Below are 22,394 nucleotides of genomic sequence, written 5' to 3' on the forward strand. Positions count from 1 at the left end.
ATGTACATGTTAGTAAGCGAAATGTTATATTTTTTGTATGAGACACTTTTTGTTTATGTTTAGTGAACCTGTATAGCGTGCTAAGCTAACGTTGTTGCTAATGCAATGCTTGTGTACTTTTTTTTGTAGTTTTACGACGGTCTAAAGAGGACAATGGTTTGAGGCCATTTTATTAATAAATCAGATGAAAAAGGAAGAAGTCTGATTATTAAGGCAGCGTTCACTAGCTGTCTAGCTTTGGAAAAAGTACACGCTTCGGAGTGAGGACAGCATAGACAGATTTAAATGACAGTAGAGTGAAATGCCCACTACAGTCCATATGTACCGTATGTTGAATGTATATATCCATCTTGTGTCTTATCTTTCCATTCCAACATTTTACAGAATATAGATATAATTTACAGAAAAATATGGCATATTTTATAGATGGTTTGAATTGCGATTAAGTGCGATTAATAATTTTTAAGCTGTAATTACCTCGATTAAAAATTTTAATCGTTTGACAGCCCTAATAATAATAAACATCATTACGGCCCTTCAAGGATTCAAGACAACAAGAGAAGCAAAACAAGAATATGCATTCATTTGGTGTATTTGTGCTACATTACTTTGCATGTGGATCCATTGACCATGGCAAAGATAAAGTCTTTAAGCGTCTTTATTTTTAGTTGGTAATCGACATTAAAATGGATGGAGCAATTAAATCGTCTTTGTGGATGCTGTCCCTGAATTACCAAATTATATATTTCTTTGCAGGGAGATTATACATTGGGCAAAGTAGCCCTCCCTCACTTCGGTCATGGTGACATAAACTGACTTGGACCTCGTATCATGGCTCTTTTAATCGTCATTACTAAATGTTGCCATTATTACATTGAAAACATCTTGCATAAAAATTAAAAAATAAGATACTACCTCTGAAAGAGACTAATCGCTTCTTATTCCTAAACAAAAGTGTAATCCACAAAATGGAAGCATTAAAGTTCTTAAAGTTCTTTTCCTGCAGGTTCTCCAATGTGAAACGGTATTCTAGCAACCAGAAGGGGGAGGTCCTTTGGTGCTAGTCAATATTTTGATGTAGTTTGATCTAGTTGCAGTACCATTTTTGACCATAAATCATACATTGTGCACTTTTAACTAACAAATGATTAGATGCATTTATTTATTTATTTTTTTTTTTTTTTTTTTGTGCAAAACATGGCTCTCTATTTCTTCACTAGTGCCAACAAAGCTTGCCAGAAGCTTCATCAGGCTTTATCAAAAACTCTTATTTTATAGATGAATAGGACTATATTTAATGCTGCCACAAAAGAACAGTTTCATTAGGATGGATATTCACTGCTTGCTATGACAAGATGACACTATGCTAGTGTTGATTAGCCGATTTCACTCATCACCTCCTGAATATGGTTGTGGCGTCATAACCAAAAGCAATGCCCATGGCTAATTTTCACTGCAAAAACGTAAAATCTTACCATGAATAAGTGTAGTGTAGTCTAGTAAAAATATCTCATCAAACTTAAAATAAAACAAAACCCATTAACAAGTAAAATTTCAGTCAGACTTAAGGCTTATGTTAAAACAATACATCTTGTCAAGCTTGTTAAGCAAAAAAAGTCTTGAAAACATCTTGTATCGGGTCATATCACAATTCACAAGAGATAAATCATCTTGTTTCGAGGAATAGACTCAACTTGTTTCAAGAAAATATATCAGGCAAGTGTCAAGAAACGTCTTATATATTTTGTTAGTTCAGAATCAGTATTTTTTTTTTCACCTCTGTGAAACTGCGAGATGAGACGTTTAATTTCTCAGTGATAACTGCAACAATGTTTGAATTCATGAAACATTTTTTGCTGATCCAATTTAGAATACTTCAGCCTTGGTCGGCTGCAATCTACTAAATGCCATTATAGTTTATAGGTTTGGAGAGGGTTGTGCAAATTGGATCTGCGAACGCTATTTCTTGCTAAATGACTGAGCTACATTTGAGTACAGCTTCAGTTTGTAATCGGTGTCTAGAGCTGAGAAAGTGTAAGGAAATAGAACAATTCTTATTAACATCCAAAAACCGTTTTTTCCTCACTATAAGGCGTATTGGAATATAAGGTGCATCTTCGATGAATGGCCCATTTTAAACTGTTTTCATAAAAAATATGTACCGCATTATAAGGTGCAGTAGTAGTAGTAGTAGTAGTAGTAGTAGTAGTAGTAGTAGTGGTAGGAGTAATGGTTGGGGTTGTGTCATGCATCCACAAGATGGAGCTGGGCTAAAGGGAATTCATGCCATGATTAACAATCATTGGTCCATATATAAGGCGCTTCAGACTATATGGCGCACTGTCGGCTTTTGAGAAAATTAAAGGCTTTTAGGTGTGCCTTATCGTGCGGAAAATACGGTAATATATCAAATTTTTATACGACATAAATTCTCCCAGTACGGAGCACAGTAGCCTATGGAGTCAAGTCCAGTTGACTAGGTAAGGGGCTGACAATATACTTGACTGGTCGCTTGTCAACCAAAGACAATTAGGATTTGGACTCGGCCGGCACAATATATTGTTTAGTCACACCGCAGGATGTGCAATTGTTTTTTTTTTGTTTGTTTGTTTCTTTTAACATGTTAACTTTTGTTTTACTTAATAAATGCAGCAAGTGTGCAGATTCTGGATCCTTTCTATATACAGCAAGCCTGGATTAAACGGCATTGTCACGTGATCGGAAATTGGCCCCCATCGCGCCATTTTTCAGAGGATCAGAATCGAGTGAAAAGGATCGGGGTTTTAATTAAAAATATATATTCATGTTTTTCTACTTCATGCTCGTACAGCGCCGCAGCCTCTCACCCTCCCCCCTGCTAAGCAGTGTGACCAAACTGTTTGTCTTGTGAAAAATATGGGTGTGCCTACATTTTGTGTTGGTGCAGCTTAAGAAAAAAGTTAGGTTTTGCATTGGTTGCACTGGTTGCCTTGGCAATATATATTGCAATGTTCATTTTGTCTAATGATGTTCAGGCCTATTCTAAACAGAGCTATTCATATTACCTGGTGAATAATTCTTCTAATTTTAGTATCGCAATATAATTAGCAATATATCACAAACCCTACAAAAATCGCAATGATAGTTTTTTCTAATATCGTTCAGGCCTCATTTTGAGTTGGAATCTAGCCAGCACAAGCTGTGAATTCAGAATATATCTCAACTTTAAGTGCCATTTTAGGACAGCTTTTTTCTCAGAACAAAAAACAAAAACACATATAAACTGTCCAAAAATAAAAACAAACGAATTCAATTAGCTGGCTGGTCTCATCATGTGTTTCATAGTGTAGAGCATACATGGGTAAACTATTGTTCAACGGCCACGTGGGCTTTTAATTCCAGCCTGCTCAAGTCCTCCAAATTATAATAAATAAAAAAATTAAATAAATAAAGCATCCTATCGTGAAATTCCTACAATTGCATACATAAGACGGGTTAAAAGGATGCAACCTGGTTCATTAGTTTTTATCTATGCTGTTTGTTAATTGTCAACCCTAAAGACAACCTTCTATTCAAATTTGAAATTCAACAATGTGACATTGTCACCTTATGATACAAGTACCATATTTTCTGCACTATAAGGCCACCTAAAAACCTTTAATTTTCTCAAAAGCCAACAGTGCGCCTTATATCCGATGCCCCCTTATATACAGTAACATGGCATGACAGTCCCTTTAACGCAGCTCCATCTAGTGGTTGCACAACGCAACCCCAACCACTACTACTACTACTGCACCTTATAATGCGGTGCACCCTATATATGAAAACACCTATTAATAAGGTAATTCATTGAAGGTGCGCCTTACACTCCAATGCGCCTAATAGTGCGGAAAATACGGTACCTAGCTACTTGCTGCTTTGATACACGCCCACTGATCTCAGGTTCATTGACAAATCGGCTAAAAAACTGCATTAGTAACTTCCAAAGCTGCCAAAGTCAGCCAAACTTATTTATAAATGGTGTTAACTTAATTTGGGAGGAATTCTGATGAAAGCAGTAAATTGCAAAGCAATTCTGAATTTTTTGTTTACCTGTCCTAAAAAAAACAATAAAAGTCATTATGACGTTTTTAACAACGTATACATTTTTACAATTTTGTTTCTGAAACATTTCAGAGATTCGAATGAAACACTTTTATAAAAAAATTTAAAAAATGCCATTCAAACAATGTTTATCGATGTTTTGTTTCAAACAGTTTGATTAGATTGTTGCTTAACCAATCGATTTATTGAACCGTATCAATTTATCGTTATAGCCCCAGAAATTATGTGCTTTGTCCATGTTTAATAAAGATTTTTAAGAACAATATGTGAAATGATTTTGGTTAAAAAAATGAAAAAATGCTGGTTATATGGTCAGAAATACAAAAGATGTCTAAATTTGGATATCGCAGAAAAGGACCACTGATAAATGATAGCACTAAAAAACAGCATGACACTAGCTGAGGACAGAAGTTGGCTCTGAGGCAGTGCAAACTCAGTCACTGCATGGTATTCTTGCATGAAAAAGCATTAAGGTCAGCTGGATCTTTCATATTTGTTTGTATTCAGACACATGTTCCCCTTCTCCTCTTTTACTGTGGTTTCCTGTGCTCACCGCATGCCCTGTGCTACATTCAGAGCATGAACAGCCCTAGTCAGCAAGTCTGGACAGAGCTGCCGAATAGTGTTCCATCTTTTGCTCTTTTTTTTTCTTCTCACCCGTTTTGTCTCCCACCTCAAACTCTTCTCACTTCCTCTCTTGCCCCCCTTTTCCTTCTCTGTGACTCTGCACAGCTTCGCCACTGCTTGTGTTCTCTGAGCTCCACTTTCATTAAGGGGTTCTCCTCTGATAGCCCTTCATATACCACTTAATCATCATAACAGCAAGAGCACTCTCTCTGCGACGAATCACCTCGAGGGGCCGGTCCTAAAGACTCTCTGTTAACTGATGTCATTATCCACCGGATTCGTCATTGGTCTGAACGCCAAGTGAGAGCCCGCCCCAGGTGTTTGACGGAGGGCTCAATGGGAGCGTGCAGGTCGGACAGGCCAAGGACATTCCTCTTATAGAAACGTGCGGTGGAAATGTACCACACGCTCTTGCTGAGAAGAAAGAGAAAACATTGTCTGCCTGGTTTGCAGTCAAAAGAGAGATGAATAAGACGACTGAATATCTGGGAGGGAGGTTCGAATCACATTTTTAATGAATGGATCTTGAGGGAAACGACAGCTTAGTGTAGTTATCTGTTATTTGTGCAAGTGCATTTTAAGAGCGCTTAATTTTTTCTCACTGACTTTTCAGTTCCATCATGCTATTGAAAAGACATTGTGGAATGAACAGCGAAAACCTTTCACAATGACACGCGCACAGAACCACCGTGAAATCTCAGCTGCTGAACTGCTATGCGGCAGTTGCAGTGTCTCAGATAGCATACACAAACTTGGCTATGTGAGACCCAGACTGTAACACCAGACTTGACAGAGGTCGAAAGGTCATGGGGTATTGTGACAGTGTTGCTTAGCAACAGACATGCCACCAAAAAATCCAATATGTTTAACTTGTCTCTGGCCAATTAAAAATCCAGTTTTTCAGCAAAGTTCATTCGTATATGCTAGTCTGAATATAAATCTTGAACTGAATGAGTCACACATTTTAACAGCACACAACACAAAGTGTCACGATTGTTGTTCTTTTGGGCTTTAAATATACCTTTGAGGAGCAGTTAAAATGATAGAAATTTGGATCGATTGTCAAGCTAAAATGACCAGCGCCTGAGATCCTGGAAATCTAGCATATTATCACGTCACAACAAGGAAACAACCGGCTCAGTGCTTAGTACTGAATGGCGGCGATGATGGCGGACAATTTTGTTTCTAGTTGCAGCGATGAATCCGATGTAACGAACGTTCTTCTAATGGTGACGAGGAGAGTTATGAACCTTTCTTTGGTGTTTTGGGTTATCAATTTGAGCCCAAACGAAAGCCAATGCAGCTTAATGAAAGGATCATTGAGGGGAGCAATCACACCGATGAAACACCGGCAACAGATTGTGTGGGGAACACCGAATGGTTTGTTTTGCATTTCTTTTTGTGGAGCTGATACACCGTGACCGCAAAATAATGTATAGAATAATTATAATTTATTGTGCTATCAAAGGTTTTCGCTCTGCCAACAGACACAAATATGAATGGGATTAGAGGATTTGTTTTATATATTTTACGAGCGATAATTCATACATGTGTCCAGTCCTATATCCAATGCGTGATATGTTTTTTATTATAAAAGAGTACTCACTCTGTCCATTTCCCTCCTTTGCTTTGCCTGGGGTGGTGGGGTGGTCTCATTAGAGCCAGTCATCGTCCTCTTTCTTGTTATCTCGGGATATTTAGGTGGGTGTGCGTGTAGGTGGGCAACGCATCTGCTTTCAGCAGCAATTTCTTAGCAAAACCTGATTTCATTTGTCCATAGTTCGTCTAGCTTTCAGGTGTAAAATGCGCACCACACAAAACCGTGCCGGAGCCTGGGTCTGCAAAATTAACCCTCTTAGCACGGACAAACTTTACTCATTGTCTGCGTAGTCCAGCTCTTTTTCTCGCGTTCGGGAATTTATGGGTACTACATTGCGACAAATGGCTATTTGTACACCACATAGCATGACAGGTTTGAACCATTTTAGCGATTTTTTTGATAAAACACTAACGCAACTCTGTCGCCGATATACAACGATGGCACCCGCCTCGACCTTTTGTTTCCTTTCTGTGACGTCAAAGCCCCATTCAGCTGTTTCCGGAATACTTTCGGAAATGTTCGTAATTTTTTATCTATTTTCGATAATTGCAAAATAAATGATTTATTTATTTTTGTTAACTTTATTAGTATTTGTTGTCTTGCCACATAACGGTTCTATTGATATCTCACAGCCCCTTAGTATTATAATACCCTTTAATACAGATTGAAGCACTTTTCTTTTTCTGAACAATGTTTTTTGAGATACATGAAAATTATTTTTGTTGTATTTTCACTATATGTTGTATGTTGTTGTGAAGCAGTTGCCGAAGCTTATGCCAATAAACGACTCGGTCCGGGCTATGAATCTGAACGCCTGTGTTCACTTGAACCCGAACCCGAACTTGACACATGAACGCTACTTGTCTTATCCCGTCTTTCCTGTTATTTTTGCTTTTACTGTCCTTCTCATTAATGTTCCACTCAGGTTCAAATTGGAGGGGCAGAACCAATGACATGTTTATGTAGTTAAAGAGAGAAACTGCGGAAGTCCAGCAGTGTACCCTTGTGACGTCACCAACCTGCGACGTCAACAACAATGGCGACCTACTAGTTAAAATAGTTTTACAAATTTTATTAAACGAAAACATTAAGAGGGGTTTTAATATCAAATTATCATAACTCGTACTTACATTTATCTTTTAAGAACTAAATGTCTTTCCAACCGTTGTATCCTTTAAAAACATGAGCGTTATAGTATTTCTGTGCACATTAACCAATGCTGTTCCCTCATGATGGCTGTTTCAGGACTAAATTTGTGGCATAAACAAGATTAAAAGTTGCAAGTAAGTGCTCTTTCAAGACTTTATAAAAAGAAAGGTAACTTGTAAAATTGGTGTGTAGTTTTCTAATTGGAGTGGGTTTCTTGAGGTGCAGCTGAACGTTTAAAATAATCAGGTACTGTCCCAGAGGGAAGAAATCCATTATATTAAAGAGCAAGCAAGGAACTAATTCCAGAGAGCCATGTATGAAGGATGGTGTCTCATGAACTGCAGGAGGATGCACACGGCCAACAAAATTAATACTAAAAGGGGACGGAAATGGGATAAAACTGACCGAGTGGTGTGGAAAGTGAGGAATAACAAATTACTACCTGTGAAATCCTGCCTTATTTCATTACAGTTAATTACCGGTGGAACAAGTATACAAATACTGTAAATAGACTCGTCACACAATTCATTGAATGGTATCATCCTTGTAGTCAACATTTCTGACTATATGTTTTCTTGATATGTCCTTCTGTCATTCTATTGAACTTATTGCGGGTGGTCTTAAAAATTGTGTGATTACTTTATTAGAGTAACAAGGGTGATAGTGAAGAACTTTTTTTTGTCATGGACTCAAAAAATGAAGACTTTTTATTCACTGGTGAATCGAAAAATGCTATTTGGATGTTAAAATAATCCTTTTTGTCTTTGCTTCACCATAATGTGAGTTCCAAATGGAAGTTTTATTATGTACGACTGCTTTTGAAACGTTTTCCTTACATTGATTTAAATATTCACTGTTTTATGTAAACATAAGGCATCTTCCCCCGCCCCCTTTTTTTTTTGTTTTAAATACATGTGTTTTTTTTCTGTCTGTGACTGTATCATTCAAATGTTGGAAGAGAAATTTTGTTGACAATCAAAGAGCCTGAGGGCAGCAACATAAGGAAATGCTAAGAATGGGCGTCAAAATATTGGGTGTGAAATCAGTTTCATTACAATTGTATTGAAACTAGCAGCTAAAATGGATTCAAATTCAGAGCAATGTCCAATTGATGTGACAACAAATTATGTGTATTACACTAATTGAGATATAAAAATTAAATCAAGCATCACTTGTCACCACAGCACAAAATTAAGATGACAACTTTCTGCAGAGTGATTAGCCTTAGCATCAAATGTGAACGAGTAAATATTAAGTGTGATATTTTTGTAGCTAGGTGGCATGGAGAGGGTCGTTCTCTTACCTTCTCATTAAAATTTACGATAAATTTCCCTTTTAGTATATGTTCAATTGTATTTGTTTTGTATATGCCACATCTAGCCAGCTAATGTTTACAGCTTTTATTTTTAAATCAATTTAAATTTAAATAAATACATGTAAATACATTTATTATCTTTGAATGTAATTCAAATTATTCTTTGAGAAATGGTAAACACGGTTGGACCAATTTTATTTGGGCGCGTGAGTGTTTGGGCAGAGGGACATTTAAGTTATACTCAACTTTTAAAGGTCTAGTGTGTACAATGTAGTATGTAGAGCAGGGGTGCGAAAATATATGGCCTTCGGCATGTAAGCGAGTGTACCTTGGTAAAAAATAAAAATATAAACTTCATTGTATTTTAGGTATATTCACAATTTTACTAACATTTAAAATATACTTGAAAATAATTATGCTATATTACACTTGATATATCATTCTAAAATACACTTAAAATTAAAATTACATGTAATGTCTAAAATGTAATTTTTGGAAATTAATTTTTACAATTAATTTTGACATTTCAAAATGTATGCTCAAAGTTGTCATTGTTACATTCTTTGACAGCATCCTTTAAAATTTTAAAATTAACAATGTAATATGTTTGAGTGAAATGTTTCAGTCTAATGATGAAGTGAAATTAATTAGACTTGTGCTTCAGGGCATTTTTTTGGAAACTTGTAATATCTCTGCAAAAATGCACTCAAACCCAATTAGGACATTTTGTGCTGTGTGTAATGTGCACTGATAGCAATTCTAGCAATTTTTATGTAATCTTGAATAGGTTAAGTGAAGTTTTTAATCGCTAATTGCTATATTTAAATACACTACTAAAATTGTAAATATACCTGAAATGCAATTAAGTACTTTTTTTTCACCAGGGCTGATAAACAACATTTCCTGGAATTTTTCAATTAAATCGCATTTTCGCTGCCATCGTTTCTTACAATGAAAAAGATCTGCTTCAAAACTGCAACAGCATTTTTTTCTTAAGCAACACCCGCAAAGGAGAACCTCAGGCCACACTAGGATGAATAAGGTGATAGAATATATTGCACAGTAGAAAACCAAAAAAATTCATGGCCACACAGATGTTTAAGCAGCGTGTACGTTGCTGAAGCAAGCCAAGCCCAGATTTGCACAAGGTAGGCATGTTCTAAAAGGAGGCAGATGTACAAATGTTGTGTCATTATCAGCACAGTTCAACCTAAACCATTGCTGTTGATACTTTTACAAAATGAATATGATCAGTGTCTTAAAATACATGAATAACGATATTAAATCGAGTAAGGAACACAGCTATTTTAAATGGCTACACTGTAGAATGTGCGAGCAAGCATTCTAAAAGTGTTTTTATAAAATAAATAAACAAAAACTTTCTCCACTCGTGTTGTTTTCGTCAACGACGACGATAACGAAAATATTTCCTCCACGAACATTTTGCATGACGATGACGAGATGATAACGAGCTAAAAACGTGTTTTGGTATAAAAAAGCATAACAAGATTACTGCCAGTTTTCAGACAAGACGAGAAGGAGACGAAAATGCGCAACAGTTTCCGTCACATGTTCACAATGTGTGACATTTTATGTGTAGTTAGCCTGCATGCAGCGTCTGGTTGTGTCATGTAACGTCCTGTGCACCCGACCCGTAAGTCGCCAGTGTCCTCTCCTCTCAAGACTTGCACACAAATTTGTTTTCTGATCTTGCCCAGAGAGAGTATACAATGATGTTTTGGTTTATAAAGGTCTGTGCTGAGTGATCATCACACACTAAATGTAACTCGTAGCGTTAGCATAGTATTCGCGTCAGCGGTGAGCGTCCTCTTAAACTCTCGGGCAACTTTTTTCTCATACAGTTCGTCGCGTCCACATGGATATAATTAATTGAAAATAATGTACTGTCTTCCTACAGAGTATGTGTAAGATGTGCTTTAATGCTTTTGCACACTAACAGTATTTACAATAATTAAACCAATTATGTGTGTTTAAAACTAGGTGTTATGATTATGTTTTCTCATGTAACAGTCTATTCGCTTGTGCTTTAGTGCTTACACAATGAAAAGAGTAAGGTTTCTGTTTTCAATAAACGTCACTGTTGTAATGTTTCATTCTGGTCTCTGTTCTCAGAAAGTTGCCACGTTTACATGGCGCCAAATATTCCAATTACAATCGGAATACTTGTTCAAACCGAATAAATGTGTTCCATATAAACACCTCATTCGGAATGAACAGGCCCAAACTGAATGGAATTTCATTCCGATTCACAGGGGTGGAATATTCCTTTTCCCAAACCGATTAGAAGTAAAATTATATCATGTAAACAGGGAAGCGGAATGGTGTCTGGTTGCGTTCTTTCTGCACATGCTCCGTACTGACGTGGTGACGTCACTTTGTGACGTAAGTAACGTCACTTGCAACATGGCTTCCAAGCACAGCGCACCTAATTGGAGTCCGGCGGAAAGATTGTATTTAATTCAAACTTTAAAATAATTGAATATAATTGCTCGCTTAGACGGGCGTAAAACGAGGAACAGTGAACTATTTAAAAAAGTTCACGAGAGGTTACACGTAGCCGGAATAGACCGGAGCGTTGACCAGATTAGAAACCGCTGGAAAACCGGCTACTACAAGGCAAAAGAGCAAAACAGCAGAAGCGGATACGACCCTACAAACACAACAAGTGGCTTAAAGTTAAAACAGCAGCACTCCGACGATCGATCTCCATGTTTTGCAACGTGACGCTTTGTTTTGATTAATCTGCGCATGTCAGACGGCAGTTGTCAAACGTCCTTTCGGAATAAAGGCAGTCACATGTAAACGCTGGATCGGAATAGATGAAGTGACATGTAAACAGCTGATCTGAAATTTCCATTCGGAATGATTTGAATCGGTATGAATAAAAGTCAGCATGTAAACGTGGCTATTGATACCATAACAGCTAAACGAAACTCACGCATGTGCAATGAATGCTCTCCCACTTGTCAATAAAAGACGCGGCCCCCAGGAAGGAGGCTGAGAGGGGCTTGTTTTGAGTGGACGTGCTGCGCTGTCAACCTTCTCCCTGGTGGCTACCAGTGTTAATTTTATCTACGTCTCAAGTCTGATCTTTCCTCCGTCCTTTCCTAGGTCTTTGTTGTTTTCTTAGTTCAAGTATTAAGTTTAGACCTAACAGTATATATGATCACCAAGTTGGCTATGTCCTTGTAGACGCTAAAAAAAGATGTATGTATTAGTCTTGGGTTTTCGTCAAAAAAAAAAAAAAAACTAGACAAAGACAAACACATTTTGTGATGACTAAAATACGACGAAAAGTAGTAAGTATTATCGTCACAAAATATTAAGACGAAATTTCAAAGAACTGCCAAAAACAACACTGCTACACTACAGTGAATCACCTTGGGGCACCTCATAACAGAAGTGTTAAAAAAAAAAGGGTGGGGGTACATTTTTAAAAAGAAACAGCACGGTACTGTTGTTTCTTTAGGAAAGAAGGCACTAGCAGTGGAGAGTATCCGATCTCTAAGAATGACCATCACACACTTACACAAGCTTGCAATTATGCACACACACACTCTCAGGCACTTGTGTGCTTACATCATATGAGAAGGTATTTTTTCCTCCTTACATTGCCAGGGAACAGGCCCACGCATGGACACAACAGACGCTGACTAAGGCTCTAAGACTCCTGGTGGTTGGAGTGCAGCGCGCGCATGTGGGTGTGCGTATCATATGAGCTCAATGGTACTATTAATTGTAAATCAGCTAATGACCTTAATTTAAAAATTGTTGAATAAAATAAACTGTTTTAAAATTAAAAGTCATGTCAGAATGTAACTGTGACCACAAAAATTGCAACTGATTTGAATTGCCAGGCAACGGAAGCCTCCGAACTCTGATGTGTATTTTATCTATATTTAGTTTTGTGTACATCAGTGTGGCACACGTAATTTGAATTTCGATCAACTGTTAAAGTGTGGAATTATTTGGTTTGGTTTTATGGTTTGAGGTTAGAGTAGGTACCGTAAGTGGGACAGAATGAAGGAAAGACAAAAAGTTCTTGTTTGTGTCCACATCTGTTAAATGTCCCCATTTAACCTATCCACTAGGTTATATAAACAAACAAATCCACACATCCTTTCAGCAGAACTCTATTGAGCTCTAAGAGTTATTTTGGTAGATCGCCGTGAAAGGCTACCCAACATACCCTCTCTTTTTCTCTGCGACGTGTTGTATTGCTTTGCTAAAATAAGAACCGGATAGTACCATATCTGTGAAGTCAACGCGTCATCTTCTCCAACTGCATTGTTGGTTTTCACAGGATGAGAACCAACAAAAGGTCAAACGGTCACTGATGAAGGCCAATAAGGGGATGGAGTTACCAGCTGAGAGACAACGGGTATCATTTTCAAACAGCAGCCACTCACTAGGGGCTGAATGAGTCTGTAAACTGTGTGTGCGTGTGTGTATGTGTGTTTGTGTGATCATGTTTGCAAGTAGGGCAACCGTCATCACAAGAACCCTAAACCCTGGACGAAAAATAACAACAGTGTCACTTACTTTTCCACCAAAGCGGGAGATGAATAAATAGAAAAAAATCTGAAGGTTCCCGAGGTCATTTTTGTTCTCAAATGAGATTATTCTATCCGAAACATAGACACCCTCCGTGTATGGCTGCATCCATTCGTGACATCACTGTAACTAGCCAAAAAGACAAGGCAAGTATGAGAGCGCCATACTGACGTCACTCCATTCACTCAATGTCAATTACGTAATCTCGAGGTCCAGCGCCGGCGGGACAGATACGCAGTGTGCATGTGTGTAAGTATGTGCACGTGTGTGTTTGTGATTGCTTGCAGGGCACGGACACATAATTGCAATCTCATGTGTGAGTGGAGACATGAAAACACGGTGCTCATGACGTCATTAACACGAAGCCGGGTAGGAATGAGTGCAGTGGCTGTGTCACAGTGACGGCTTTTGGGTTTGAAGACGGGGAGTTCACATCCGACCCGGCTTGAAGAGTTATGCAACACATATCAAAACTCAACAGACTAGAAAGGGCATTTTTTCTGTGGTTCCAGCATCTACACAATGTGTGTTAATTGTGCTAATACTTAAGGCAAAGTGAACCTGATGTAAAATCCATGCAAATCAAGCGTAATGCTAAAATGCATACTCAATTTTCACATGCACACAAACTCATAAAACAAAGCTTCCTAAGGACAGGAAATCCTTCCTCCCACGTCCCTGTGTTGCTTGGCAACCGTAGCAGCGTCATTCTGTGCATGCCTCCGCCGCAGAAAACAATACTCACAAACATTTCCTTGAACTTTGTAGCTCTTTTTGAAACACCTTAAAATAAGCCAAAGCTGAAAAGGCTGATACCACTGACCTCCAATTTGTCGGTTATGGATTTATAACAAACATGACATCACCTCCTGTAAACATAAAACCCCCTTCTCTCTGTGAGCTCTATTTTTATACCAGCTGACGTCTTTTACTGCTTGCGCGTGCGTGCGTGGGTTCGTGTTCATGCATGTGTGTATCACTATGTGAGGTTGCAGCCGGCAATAGCTCAGAAAGTATAAGTGGAGAGGTAATTTTTGGCCCAAGCTGCCTGGCACTAAGGCCCGTCACTGTCTGTTTCATATCAACAGAGGGCCTATTAAAGACTATTAGAACCTGGGGGATACATAGGGCCATTATTCTTTAAAACTATCTTGATCACTTGGTCATTCTATTTTTCCACTGCAGTGATAAAACATTAAACATTGATTTAATTTGAAAAACCAGAAAAAGAGGGTTACCACTAAACCAGCAAGCATTATTGAGGTGTAAACGCCAATCAGGCTCGTTTTTCCAACAACAGAGTGTATGAGAGAAATCAAAATCAAATTCATTGCATTGTTTCGTAACACCAAAGAATGCAGGCAATTTTCTGTTGACCAATTAACAGACAGGAATGTGTCCAAGCTCCACCCTAAGTGAGCATAATAAAGCGCACCACTTTGAATTCTACCCTGACAAAATGGTAAAGGTAAGCCTGAGCGTTATGACAAAAAATGTTATCACAATAAAAATTTTCTTATCAGTCGATATTGATAATTATCACGATTATTTTTTCTTTCCAATTTGCAGTCTGATTTGTGCGCCTGTGTGAAAGTTGACAAAATCAGATGCGCTTTTAACCAATCTAATGTCAGAATAAAGATTCATGCATGGTAACAAACTACTACACAGCATTTCACAAATATAAGGTACATTGCACAAAATTAAAAGTGCACAAAATCTGATGTAGACATATAATCCCCAAAATTAAATAACCATAAATGGACAAACTAATTTTAATTTACACTCAGCAATATTATCAAAGCCTTCTGTGTGTGAAGTCTTAAGGTTTTGGACAATGTCAACAAAATAGACAAAAGAAAATGTTGACAAATAAACAAGACAACCATTGCTTTAAAGGTTTCGGGCCAGAAAAATAAATCCACTGTGTCAGGATTTATTGCTGCTCAGTGACAGGTCACAATATTCTATCCTGTATTAAATAGCCTATCAGAGCTAGCGTTCATATCACATCAGCACCCCCTTCTCTCCAGTGTTCGGTTGGTGTAATTACAGTTTAAGTATATCAACTTTTATTGAACGTTTATTTCTGTTGACAAAAAATACATGACGATAATTATTATTGTCATATTATTGTTATCGTTTTATCGCCCAGGGTTAAGTACAGGTAGTCCAAAGTAGGGCTGCAGCTATCGATTATTTAGGAAATCAATTAATCTATCAATTAGTTAATTTGAATAATTGAGTAATCAGATTACGACCATTTAATGCGTTGCCGAATAAACTAATCCATAAAACATAAAACATAGTGTTGATGCTTGCAATGATAGTTACTTTGGCCTACTAAGATTACACTTTCAAAAGAGCGAGTGTTTGCACTTTCATTTCACAAGCGCAATAATTGCATTTAAAAATAAACGAAAATACCGGAGTACAACAAAAGAACAACAAAAGTCTGCCAGCTTAAATGTTATTAAATGCTAACTTTTTTTTAATGCTCTTAACAAATCGTTCAAACACATACTCCTATTCAAAAAAACAAAAAAACTGCTAAATGTAATTCTAAGCTAAATAACAAATGCATAAACTAACATTTTAGCTCAAACAAAAACAGAACTTGTGTTGGTCTTAACGGGGAGCAGCTGGATTCAGCCATGTTAAACAAGTTATGGCATACTGACTGATGCCACTAGAGGACAGTGTAGCCACCCAAATCAATAAAAATAAATGTAACACACTTTCAAAACAAACCATTACAACGTCACTCCAATTCAGTGGTGGGAAAAACCAGTTCTTGAGGGCCACAGAAGGTCCTGCTCTTAATTCTAACTGATTCAGCACAGACAGTTTAACCAATGAGGTTTCAGCGAAAACAAGAAGCACCTGATTGCAATCAACTGATTGCACTTGTAAGACACCAGATTGGAAAAAGGCTGTCCTCATAATGGGTTTGAACAAAATCCCGCACCCACTGCAGCCCTTTGTGAAATAGTTTGCCCACCCTTTTCTAATTAAACCAATCCTCGAAGCGGCAAAATTTGATTTAAAGCTTTTTTCTATTCGAATTACTCGATTTAATTGATAAATCGTTGCAGCACAAGTCCAAAGTTTCTGGAGTTCTGGTGTACGCAGGTGATCTAACCCAAATTTGTAGCCTAAGATTTAACATTGTAGTGTATCGCAAATGTACTCAAAGATTAGCATCCAGTCCGAATTTGATACCAGTACACTTATAAGTAATACTTCTATTTGTACTTTCCAGTAAATGCTTATATGAAAAACACTTCCAGGAAATTAGTGGAAAACAATCAAATGAAAAATCGTAAATTTGGTCATCTAGCGTGCCTTTTTGTGCCAGGTGACAACATACTGCTACTGTATTCTTAAAGCTAGTCAATCATGCACCGTTTATACAGTTTCATGAAAAGGTTTGGCTATACACAGGTTGCCCAAATTTTTGTAAACACAGGAATGTAAGACCCATACTGCAAGATGAACAACCCAACTTTTTAAGTAGTTGAATTCATGGGCAGTATACGAGCCTCGAAAATTACGATAGATGCATCGGAACAATCCTGTCCACTTTACAAGTATAAAGATTTAAGCTTTTGTGAGGACATAGTCTGCTGTATTGCAAATACCACATACCAATATGGCAGTGTAAATCTTAATTATATAAGACTGGAGTAAAGATGTCACTGGTTTCTAGTTGGCAGTCTATGAAAATCCCTAAAGTTTTGCCTGGCAATGAAGCCCATATTGCAAAAGCCAACAAAGCAGCACAGAAAAACAAATTCTATACCAATGTGTAACAGGATATAATGTAAGGGAAGTTTAAAATGATTGAAAAACGCATCTTGTCAGCTGATGAATGAGTGACTCCATGTCATCACTGACTTGTATTTTTTAACGTTTGTAATGTGACCCACTGTTCTGCTGAATGTTGTTTGAGGCTACACAGTCACTCTCCTTCAAGTTTTCAGTCTGTAACAGTGCTCCAATCTCTAAAACCAGCTGTTCATTGTACTCTAGGGTCACTGTATAGGACCTAATAGAGTTAAGCTGGCCCACTCAGTTGTCAGCTGTTATAGTGACCAAGGTCATGGCATCGATGCAAGGGTTTACACTTGTAAAACAATATGATGAGAACCTCTGGTGAAGAGCACAAACAGTCATTTTACTGGTAGTTAGAGTCAAAAGGGTTTAGCTTATAGGTAATGTTTAAAGTAAAAAGCATGATTGGAAAATTAATCATGTATGGATAGGTGCTGTGGTCAAAGAAATGAATATTGTACAGTATGTTCTATGTGTATTTCAGTTTGTACAGATATAAAAGTGACCTTGGCAGGCACTACACTATGATCACTGTTATTGCTCTTTTCTGTTCTCTTCAAACATCTGAGCCTCAATAATTGCCTCTACTGATGACATCTGGGAGTTGTGAAAATTATTCCATCAAGAATAACGCAGCTCTTGAGATTTCCATCAAAAAGTACAATGCAATGATTTGTTTTTTTTTTCCTGATGGGTGTGAACAGTGTCTTTAATTAGTTTTACTATATTTGGTGTGCCTAATCCATAGGGAATCAAACTCTTGACAACACCATTGGCTCAATCCTGATCAAGAATTCTGAAGGAAAACGCCTGACACGCATTTGGATGAACTGCGTCTGTTTTTTTTTTGTGCTTTCTCTGTGGAACCTTATACCAGTTGTCAGCATATAGCAAATGCAGACTTGACTTGTGTGTGACTCACTTGAGTATTCTCAAATCGCACTTCAAAAATCTACGCAACTACAGACAAGACAGTCAAATTTCATTTGTAGCGGCAAGATCATATGCATCAGACACATAACCACCCACTTGGTAGTTTTACTTAACATTTTCAGTGATGATTCCAAAAAAAGTGATCAAACATGAGCCTAGGAGGGGAAAAAAGGGATGTAGGTGGACTATCTTTGCCATCTGCTCAGTATAGTTGGCGATGAATTAAAAAAAAAAAAAGGCAATAATGTATTCTTCAAGGACCAACAAAAACTTCTTGGTCTAGAGACAGCTATTCAGAAAAACGCCCTTGCCTTCATTGTGTGATTTTTATTTTTCAAATTTTACTTTTGACTGAAAATACAACTCATCTTCCTCCACAATAAAGTATTTGCTCCAACAAGGGCTTGTTTTTCATCAAATAAATTGATAATTACAGTCAATGCCTTATTTAACTTGTCAGAACTGAAACACACTTAATTTACTGTTACAGCAAGAAAATGAAGTAACTTCAGTCTCATTCATTTACTGAACAGAAGGGTATTAATGTAAATGCTGCCTACAGAGAGTCAAACCAGCCTTCATCCCCTCATTGAAGAATGCATCCTAGAGGAGACATGAAAAGAAGTAGAGTGAGGGGGGACTGAATGGGACATGAGATTTTACTATTCTTTTCATTCATCATTATGCTGACAGTCAGGCTACTTGCCAGCGGGCGACCTCTCGGCTGTTTTTAAAACTGCAATTGTTTGTTTACATTCACCATCAAACTGTGCATCCAACACAAGTAAGGTCACACACACGGTCGCTAGTTTACAATATCTGCGAACACTTTGATCCTGTTGCACTCGCTCATCTTAACAACTCCACACAACCTGAAGACTCCAACAACAGGAAAAATAAAACTATGACATAGACTATAGCTTTTATTGTCTAATCTGGGGAATTTGAAAACAACATTATACACCTTGAGATATATTGAGGACAAAGACTAATGATTTGGTAGAGATATGGAGTAAAATGGAGATTTTGGTAAATAAGTTACTTTGTTGTTTAGGCTATAGTTACATTATCGGAATAACTGTTCATGTGTTACACTAGCAGACACATTTTTAGCCCATTGTTCTCCATTTAATTTTTACTATGATGTAGCGCTGCAACGATTACTCAATTAACTCGAGTAATTATTTTAGAAAAAAGCTTCGAATGAAATGTCACTGCCTTGAGAATTAGTTTAGTTAGAGGGGCATTGTAATGTTTTTTTTTTCTAACGTGTTTGCATTGTTTTATTTTGGGTGGACACACTGTCCTCTAGTGGCAACAGTGAATATGACATAACTCATTTAACATGGCTGAATCCAGCTGCTCCCTGTTAAGACCAACATAAGGCAAGTTCTTGTTTGAGCTAATGTGTTTTTTATGCATTAATAATTTAGTTTACACGTACTTTGTATCGGTTTTTGGTGGGAATATGTGTTTGAACAATTTTCTAAGAGCATTGTTAAAAAAAAAAAAAAAAAAAAACTTAACAGTTCATCGCATTTAACCTAGCGCACTTTTGCTGTGCAAGTTAGTCAATTGTTCTTTTATTGTACTAAGATCCTCATTTATTATTTTTTTTAATATCCTATGAGGCTAAGCCCAAGTATTGTCATTTATTTTTAAATGCATTTATTGCGCTTGTGAAATGATAGCGCAATTCTGCATAGTTTGAAGAAACACTCAGGAATTTTATTTTGTATTCACATTTAATGCTCTTTTGAAAGTGTAATCTTGACAGGCCAAAATAAATATTATTGCAGGCATAAACACTTTTGTTTTACATATCCTAAAATTTATTCTGCAACGCATTAAATGTTAGAACTAATTGATAGATTACCTAAATAATCGATAGCTGCAGCCATACTTTGGTCTACCTAACCCTTTATTATTATTATTTTTTTTTTATATCGATTGAGGCTAAACTTAGGTATTTTCATTCATTTTTAAATGAAAGTGCAATTCTGCATATTTTGAAGAATCACTCGTGATTTATATTATGTCTTCACATTTAATGCTCTTTTGAAAGTGCACTCTTAGCAAGCCTTTGCTTTACATCTCCTAAAATTGACTCTGCAACGAATTAAATGTCCCTAATTACTCGATTATTCCAACGAACTGGGTGATAGATTAATCGATTACTAAAATCATCGGTAGCTGCAGCCCTACTGCGATGTTTGTTCTTGGTTTTAAATGAAAATTCAACTTTTCCCCCAAATGTGATTTATATTCTGGTGCGATTTATACAGGGCTCTTTCCTTTTCATTGTGCATTTTTTGACTAGTGTGACTTGTACTCAAGTGTGACTTATGCTAAACTACTTAAACTAAAATGTGACCCGCAGCAAAAATGAGTGAGTCAGAAATTGACACCCCCTTCTCAGTCAATTTATTTACATCTATATTTACTGTGCAGTGCTTGACAAACACTTCTACGTACTAGTTTTCCACAAAAATACTCCTGGACCATAGTTCTTTTTTAAATTATGACCCAAAAGCTGTTCAGGCTGTTAACTTTTTGGCGGAACGATAATGTACATTTACGTCACCCAACACAAAAGGTTGTAGGTATCATCCCCTACCCTGGTGACCAAACTTAAGAGCAAGATCCTGAAACCGATATTGCCCTACAGTAGGTCATCAGGATTGAATGAGGTTACAGTGTCAAAGCGCTTTGAGTGCCTTGCAGGTGGATAAGCACCATACAAGTGAAAGCCCTTTTACCCATGAAATGCACCGGCAGGTCTGCTAAACCATTGAGTGACCAGTTGCGTGTGAGTTACTTCACACTGTGTGATATCAACCCAGCATGCTTATGACTGAAAGTCCACAGTTTTGGCAATAGAAAAGTGTCAATTGTGACGAGCTGTATTGAGTCAAGCAGGCATCATACTGCAAAAAAAGGGAAAAAAGTGGCTTCATACAATGTACTTGTTGATTAATGGATAAAGTTCTCATGGGAAACAGATTTGATTTTAAATCGCTATGGATAAAACAATTTTGGATGATAGTTCCCTGACAAAAGTAAGCTCATTTAAATATAAACTCAAAGCCCACGTGATTAGGTTTGCCTACATCTGACTGAACTTCACACAGCTACTATATATCATCGTTATCATTATTCTTAAAATACAAATCTATAAACATGCTAAATTATCTACAAAGTATTAAGTACAGTATACAAAGTATAACTCTTATTAAGTATCACTGATGTATTAGAACTAAAATCTAAAATATTCAATGCACAATGCCTCAGCAGTTATTATTATTTTTCAATTTCATTTCAAAAAGGGATTCATGGTTCACTGATCACAACTGACCAGACCACAGCAGTGGGGCATAAACAGAGTAGTTCCAGTCACAAATGATACAATCAGAAACATCAAAACAGCCATTTTGAGTATTTATATTGAATAAATCATGCCCTGGCATCCAAGAAAGCCGTCTGATGCTTTTATCCAAACACAGACTATTCAATTCATTCACACATGAATTATAGATCCATAATAGGCTGCTTTAGCTGTGTTGGGGGAATCCGACAAACAACACTTGTAGTGGGAGCACTAACCCTCTGAGCCATCCATACCAATTATCTGTGTCTAGGGTGGAGTCTGAATTCAATATTCAATTTACACAACTTAATCTCACATCAGAGATTCTGGCTGAAAAAGTGCTGCCGTCTGAGGAATCCTTAAAAATAAAAAATAAAAAACACTCCAGCCTTTCAGAAAACCTGTAAAAGAGGCGATATAAGGGCTCGGTGCCAACTGAACGCCGCACCACAGGGGTGTCCATTGAGAGACACCAAGAGGTGGAGGGGTTGAGAGCTCCATTGAGCGCAGCCATGGGGGGGTCAATATGTGAATGAACGCTTGCCATGGAGGTGAATTATGAATGAGCGGCACTCTGAGCACTCCTGGAGGGAGCACGTCAGGCCCTGTCTCCTTCACTCCATCTCCGCTTGCATTTCTCCTCCTCCTTCTGTCCTGAAATCTCTACCATCCCCTCTGTTTTCATCTCTCGCCACAGGATTACTCTTCTCAGCTGCCTTATTCTTTGGTCATCTGATTACTTTTTTTTTTTTTTTTTTTTTTTTTTTTTTTTTTATGTAAACCCCTCCTTCAGTCTTTTCTCCACACCGGGGGAGAGACCGCAGTGGGAAACACACTGCCTTTCTCAAAAGACGACAGAAGATGTACACACAGATGAACAGGAGCAAAAGATACAAAAGCAAACAGTCCTG

General features: G+C 37.4%; 1 protein-coding gene across 2 annotated transcripts in view; it reads right to left on the reverse strand.

Moving 5' to 3' along the window:
* Positions 1-22,394, reverse strand: part of ches1 (checkpoint suppressor 1) — a 209,614-nt gene that overhangs the window by 182,885 nt on the left and 4,335 nt on the right. The gene's annotated exons all lie outside the window — the stretch shown is intronic.

Source organism: Corythoichthys intestinalis, chromosome 19 (assembly GCF_030265065.1).
Source record: "Corythoichthys intestinalis isolate RoL2023-P3 chromosome 19, ASM3026506v1, whole genome shotgun sequence".
In the NCBI taxonomy this organism is placed as follows: Eukaryota; Metazoa; Chordata; class Actinopteri; order Syngnathiformes; family Syngnathidae; genus Corythoichthys; species Corythoichthys intestinalis.